The following is a 7338-nucleotide window of genomic DNA, read 5'->3' as shown; positions in this document are numbered from 1 at the left end:
ACACCAAATTCATATACTTCATGAGTTTAACTGCCGAAAGATGGAATAAAGGCTAATTATTTAGTCCAACATTCTCGATTGCTTGTAGAAATAAAATGGTAGAATCATAGTTTCAAATTTCAATCTCAAAAGAAAAACCAAATTCAATGTATATAAAAGTCCTTTCAATGGAACAAATTTATATTAGCATGGAGAACTTCAGCCTCTAATAAATACTAAACTAGATATATGTTGTGATATTATTTTAGCAAAAGAATTAAACACAACCCAACAATATAATTATTAACGCTTAGTACAAACTAAAAACCAAAACCAAAGACACTCACACACATGATAATTTAATAGCACAATACATATCCAAAAGCTGAGAATGAAAACAAGTAAAACTATTACATATCCCACACATTTTTTTTTCATGCATCAATGGCATCATCAACAGTTTTAGATACTAAAGAATGACTAATACCTCCTCCATACCAGAACCTTGTAATTTTGGCCTCCACGCCTTTCAAAGTTATGAGTTAGTTGAGGAAATATCCGACAAAGAATTTTGTCCAGAAATTGACAATAGTGCACCCTCCATTTCTTCCAAAACAAGAGGGGTCCAAAGATAATTCCAAGCCCAAAAACCAATCCCATTTCTGCACTCACAAGATTCCAATGAACTTCACAAGCTAGGCTTCCACATTGTGGCATTTCAGGTGGTGGCAGTGCATGCATTCCATGACTTGGACTTTTGGTTAGTCGGGGTCCATACAACCCATCATTTTCTTCAAATGAACTTGCTTCAAATGACTGAAGCTGAGTACCTGTTGGGATCTTACCTGTCAGATGATTGAAGGAGAGGTTCAGATATGATAGGAAGTTCAAATTGGCAAGCTCTGGGAATTTCTCCTTTCAATGAGTTCATTGACAGGTCTAATGACTCAAGCTGATTCAAATTCCCTATAGAAGATGGAATTTGACCTGAAAAAGCATTGTGTGACAGGTTCAGCAAATATAGTGCTTTGAATTTCATTAGTTCTATTGGTATTGGTCCTTCAAATTGATTGTATGAGAAATCAATCGAAGTGAAGATTGTTAGGATTTTAACCAACTCCATTTCTTGACCTTTGCTTATGACTGTTACTGAATCTTGATAATATATTGGGTCACTGTTATCACGACCAAATTGGATATTGCTTAGCTCAGAGTTTGCTCCATCATCATTGGATATCATCTTCTTCCATCCTCTGAACCATTTGACAGGCAGTTCACCACTAAAGTTGTTAAAAGCTGCATCAACAATCTGAATTATGTTCCAAACACCATTGTCTTTAGGACATCCCATTGGACCATGGAATTTATTGTTCCGCAAAACCAGGACAAGAAGCTTGGATATGTGACTCAGAAAGCAAGGAAAGGCACCAACAATTTGATTTCTTCCAACATCTAATACCTCTAAGGCAGTGCAATGTGCAAGAGACTTGGGAAGTGGCCCGGCTAATCGATTTTCATTGAGAACAACAGTATGTAGAGCACATGAACTTGGAAATGTGTCAGGGATATGGCCTGTTAATTCATTGTTCCCAAGATTCAATACCCCAAGGGTCTCACCTAAGTTCATTAAACAATGGGTAACTTTGCCAGATATTTTGTTATGAGAAAGGTCAAGAACTTGAAGCTTTGAAGCACTGCACAAGGAATGAGGGATGCTGCCATGAAAACTATTGTTTGCAAGAGAAAGATAAAGTGTATTAGACATGTAATGACCAATGTCTACTGGGATGACAGAGCTAAAATTGTTGCTTGAGTAATCCACAACAGCAGCATAATGGAGAAAACCTGGGAATGGCCCTTGCAGTTGATTGAATTTGTTAGAGAATCGTTAGCATCAATTAGGATCAATTAGTATCGTCTATATTTATGTAGTATATCTGTACATTAATTATAGGATTCTATGCCTTTATTACTCTGATTCATTTAGCACCTATAAATACCTCTTGTATATTGTACTTTTCATCACAACTCAATCATACACCTTTCAGATTACTCTCTCAGTCTCTTGTTTCTAACATGGTATCAAGAGCTTAGGTTCCTTTTTTTTCAATGAATATTAGTTCATAGCCTCATTGTTTTTATTCCTTTCCGGCAGTGTTCTTTGGCCTCCTTTTTCGTTCTCTTCTCGACGCTTTGGTTCGTCACCCCCGTAACCATCTTGTTCGCCTTGTCGCCATGATTCCAACGCAACCAGACCCGCCGCCATCCGCCGCCGGACGCGCCGCCACGCGCCGCCGAAAGATGCTGCTACGACCAGGTTGTTCTCCCTTCCAGCTTCCACCCGTGCCTCTTTGCTCTCGATTTTCGCATCCGTTTCCTCATTTTCTGCTCAGAAATTGCAGTTTTTCTCTCCTCTCCTTGTTCTCTATGACTACTTTTATGGAAAAGTCAGATGTCTTTGCTGCCACAGACAGAAAGGGAGCCTTCTGTCGCAACTGTAACCGTTTCGGGCACCCGTTCTCCAGCTGTCCTTCTGTTGAATGTCACACATGTCACCAGAAAGAGCATATTAGCTACCATTGTTCACAGTTGTTCTGCCGTTATTGCAAGCTCTCGAGACATTTGCTTACTACCTGTCCTACTCGTCCACCACGTCCTGCGTCTGCTTCTGCTGTTGCTGCTACTATTGAACCTACCACTATCTCTCTATCTGATATTGCATCTCTTCTACAGCGTCTTCTCTCTGTTTCTGGTAATACCCCTGCTGCTTTATCGAGCCCTCCAGGTACTTCTAAATGGTACTTTGACTCGGGTTGCTTTAATCACATGTCTCCGTTGCGTAATATTTTCTCGTCCATGTCTGCAACTACACATGGACCTTCTGTCAATACTGCAAATGGCTCCCTCTTGCATACAACACACAAGGGTTCTATATCTCAGTCATCTCTTAATCTTCCTGATACTTACTACATTCCCAAATTAAACTTCAATCTTATTTCTGTTGGTCAACTTGTTGATCTGGGTTTTGACGTCACCTTTTCTGTTTCTGGTTGTCGTGTACAGGATCCTCGGACGGGACAGATCATCGGGACTGGACGTAAGGTCGGAAGGTTGTTTGAACTCGAAAGTCTTCATATTCCTCTTGTACCAAATCTCTGTGCTGCTTCTTCTCCCTCTACCCTTCACTTATGGCATCAACGTCTTGCCCATACCTCCTTAGGAAAACTGCGTCCTCTTGTATCTTAGGGTGTTTTAGGTCAGGTTCCGAATGAATCTTTTGACTGCATTTCTTGCCAAACTGCCAAACAACCTGCTTTATCTTTTCACAATAATTCATCTCTTGCTTGCTCTCCTTTTGATCTCATTCACTCTGATGTTTGGGGCCCCGCTCCCACTCCCTCTATGGGCGGAGCTCGATACTTTGTCGTTTTCATTGATGATTATTCCCGTTTTACTTGGGTTTATTTGATGACTAATCGCCATGAGTTGCCTCAGATCTATATCAACTTTGCTACTATGATTAAAACTCAGTTTTCCAAGGCCATTAAGGTTTTCCGACGTGATAATGCTATGGAATACCGTGATTCCAAACTCTTAGCCTTTATTGCAGAACAGGGTACTCTGTCTGAGTTTTCTTGTCCTGGTACGTCTCAACAAAATGGTAGATCTGAACGCAAACACCGTCACATTCTTGACTCCGTCCGTGCAATGCTCCTTTCCTCTTCGTGTCCTGAGCGTACTTGGGGTAAGCCTCCTCAAATCCAAATTGGCAACAAGCAATGCAAGACGAATTACAGGCACTTGAAAAAGCACATACTTGGGATCTGGTTGATCCTCCTTCTGATCAGGAAGTTGTGGGCAGTAGATGGGTATACAAGATCAAAACTCGCTCTGATGGCTCTATTGACCGTTATAAGGCCCGCTTGGTTGCTCAAGGTTGTACGCAAGAGTATGGTATTGATTATGAAGAGACTTTTGTCCCTGTCGCTCGCCTTACGTCTGTTCGAGCTCTTCTTGCCATTGCCGCGGTTAAAAAATGGTCTCTCAGTCAGATGGATGTGAAGAATGCACTTCTTAATGGGAATTTGAAAAAGACAGTCTATATGAAACCACCTCCGGGATATCCTTGTCCTTCTGATAAGGTTTGTCTCCTTCGCAAGGCACTTTATGGACTTAAGCAAGCTCCTCGTGAATGGTTTGACAAGTTCAGCACTACCATATGCAGTCTTGGTTTTACTTCTAGCCCTCATGAGAATGCACTCTTCATTCGTAAAAGCGAACGTGGAGTTGTTCTTCTACTTTTGTATGTTGATGACATGATAATCACTGGGGATGATGTTGATGGTATCTCTGCTCTCAAGGCCTCACTTCACCGTACCTTTGAGATGAAAGATCTTGGTTCTCTCAGCTATTTTCTTGGTCTCGAGGTCATCTCCACCGATGATGGCATCTATCTCTCTCAGGCTAAGGATGCTTCAGATCTTCTTGCTCGTGCTGGGATTACAGATAGTCGCACTGAGTCTACTCCTCTTGAGCCTAATATTCGATTTACCCCTATGGATGGCACTGTTTTGGATAATCCGACTCTCTATCGCAGTTAGTTGGCGGTCTGGTCTATTTGACTGTCACCCGACCATACATCGCCTATCCGGTTCATGTACTTAGCCAGTTCTTGTCAGCTCCTCGTACTACTCACTATGCAGCAGTTCTACGCATTCTTCGCTACATCAAAGGCACTCTCTTTCATGGTCTTTATTTTTCTGCCCATTCCTCTTTGTCTCTTCAGGCTTACTCCGATGCTGATTGGGCTGGTGATCCCATTGATCGTCGTTCTACTACTGGTTACTGTTTGTTTCTTGGCGACGCTCTCATTTCTTGGCGTGCTAAGAAGCAAACGTTCACTGCTCGCTCAAGCACAGAAGCTGAGTACCGTGCCCTCGCTGACACTACTGCTGAAGTTGTCTCGGTTCGTTGGCTCCTTGAAGATTTGGGTGCTCCTCAGTCGTCCCCTACTGATATTTTTTGTGATAACCGCAGTGCTATTCAGATCGCCCATAATGATGTCTTTCATGAACGCACCAAACACATTGAGCTTGATTGTCACTTTGTTCGGCAACGTATCCTTATTGATGCTATTCATCTCATTACTGTTGGAACACTAGATCAGACTGCTGATATCTTCACGAAAGCTCATCACCCGACTCGTTTCCGGACTTTGTTATCCAAACTCAAGTTGGTATCCTTAGCTCCCACTTGAGTTTGAGGGGGGATGTTAGAGAATCATTAGCATCAATTAGGATCAATTAGTATCGTCTATATTTATATAGTATATCTGTATATTAATTATAGGATTCTATGCCTTTATTACTCTGATTCATTTAGCACCTATAAATACCTCTTGTATATTGTACTTTTCATCACAACTCAATCATACACCTTTCAGATTACTCTCTCAGTCTCTTGTTTCTAACAGAATTGAAGAAAAATGGTGTCCAAATTTTGAGTAAGGTTCTGCAATGGCCCTTCAAAATTAGTTAGAAAATTGTGAGAGACATCAAGATAGCCAAGACTATATAGTCTCCAAATCCAGTTGGGTACTGTTCCTTGAATCTGGTTATATGAGAGGTCCAGCTCATTTAAACCAGATTGGTACCTCAAGAAACCAGGGAAAGTTTTCAAGTTGCAGGATGCCAAGTTTAGACTGCGTAGCTGTGGAAAGGTGGAAAGTGCAACATCTGTGAAATTCACATCATCTATCTTGTTGAATGAAAGGTCTAAATCATTTAAGTTTTTGAGTTGAACAAGTGCATCTATCTGCATTGCCCCACTGAACTTGTTTGAGGAAAGATCAAGTTCATTAAGTCCACTATGTTGGATGATAGATGGAGGTATTGGCCCTGACAATTTATTATTGCTTAAATTGAGAGAAGCAAGCCCTCTAAGCTGGAAGATAGGTGGTGGTATAGACCCTGATAGATTATTGCAACTTAAATCAAGGTACTCTAGTTTAGAGGTAAATACATCTGTGAACTCTTCCAATTTACTAAATTGATTGTTGGAAAGATCAACATATTGCAATGATGGGATCATGAAAAGAGATGAAGGGATGGTGCCACTAATGGAATTGTAACTCAAGTCAATACTGGAAAGACTTTGCATTCCTTCAAAAAGAGCAGATGATGAAATTGGACCAACAAAGTTGTTGTTTGATAAATCCATTTCCTTGAGCTCTGTTAGTTTTGAAAATGAGATGGGAAGTGTTCCACTGAAGTTGCAATTATAAAGATATAATATTGATAAATTCACCATGTTACCCATAGAAAGAGGAAGTGTTCCAGAAAATTTTGTATGACCTACTATTATGGTATGAAGAGATCCATTGAGTGGAAAGTCCAAAAAGGAACCATGGAGGTCTTGATTTACTGAGATGTCAATATATGACAAAGTTGTAATATGAAAGATTTCTGGAGGAAATGTTCCCATCAACCCACAGTCCGACATGCTCAATTCTTCGAGGCGAGGCAGCAGCAGCAAAGCATTGTACCATTCATGTCCCTCACCTGATATTGATACCCCATCCAGATACAATTTTCTGATACTGGTGAGGTTTTGAACAAGCTTTCGTTCGAAAATTTCGAACCTCGAGTGGTGAGTCTAAAGATATGCCATAAAATGAGAGATCAAGAGTAACCAACCTTGTAAGTTGAGAAATTTCTATTGGAACTTGTCCCACAAAGCCAGCACCTGACAAGTTCAAATAAGTTAAGGTCTCCAATTTGTTGAACTTGGATGGAATGGAAGAATTGAAGTCATTGGAAGCCAAATTCAAACTCTGGAGATGTTGGAGACTGAAAAGGCTGCTTGAATTTTGTAATGCACCTTGGATGTTTTCGTCAATCAAATCAAGAGCAATAACATGAGCCTCATCGTTGCAGGTTACACCACTCCAATCACAGCATCCAATACTTTGATTCCATGTCTTCAACTTGGTGGAATAATCAGGGTCGAACGTGAGACTGTTCTTGAATTGCAGCAACAAGGACCTCTCATCATCACCGGAAACCATTGATATCACCAATAACAATAAGATTGGTTGAATCTTCATTGCTTTATGAGAATGTTTTGGTGTTTGGTACTGCAACTTGAAAGCTAACACCAATTTTAGCTTCATTTATAGTGCAACTCCAATGCACCTTCTCAGAAACTTTCGCGCCAAAATTAGTCTTGTAGAGTTTATCTTAATATTACTTTTTCATTTTAGTGATGAATTTATTGACTTGTGTGTCCACTGAATTTGCATTTCACACGTTCATCAATCTTATTATGATATGCTTTTCACACTAATAATCAATGTGGTTG

General features: G+C 40.4%; 1 pseudogene; it reads right to left on the bottom strand.

The window, feature by feature from the left end:
• On the bottom strand, window positions 268–7142 carry LOC107625785 (annotated as a pseudogene).

This window comes from Arachis ipaensis, chromosome B02 (assembly GCF_000816755.2).
Source record: "Arachis ipaensis cultivar K30076 chromosome B02, Araip1.1, whole genome shotgun sequence".
In the NCBI taxonomy this organism is placed as follows: Eukaryota; Viridiplantae; Streptophyta; class Magnoliopsida; order Fabales; family Fabaceae; genus Arachis; species Arachis ipaensis.
This window is presented reverse-complemented; position numbering and strand designations above follow the sequence as displayed.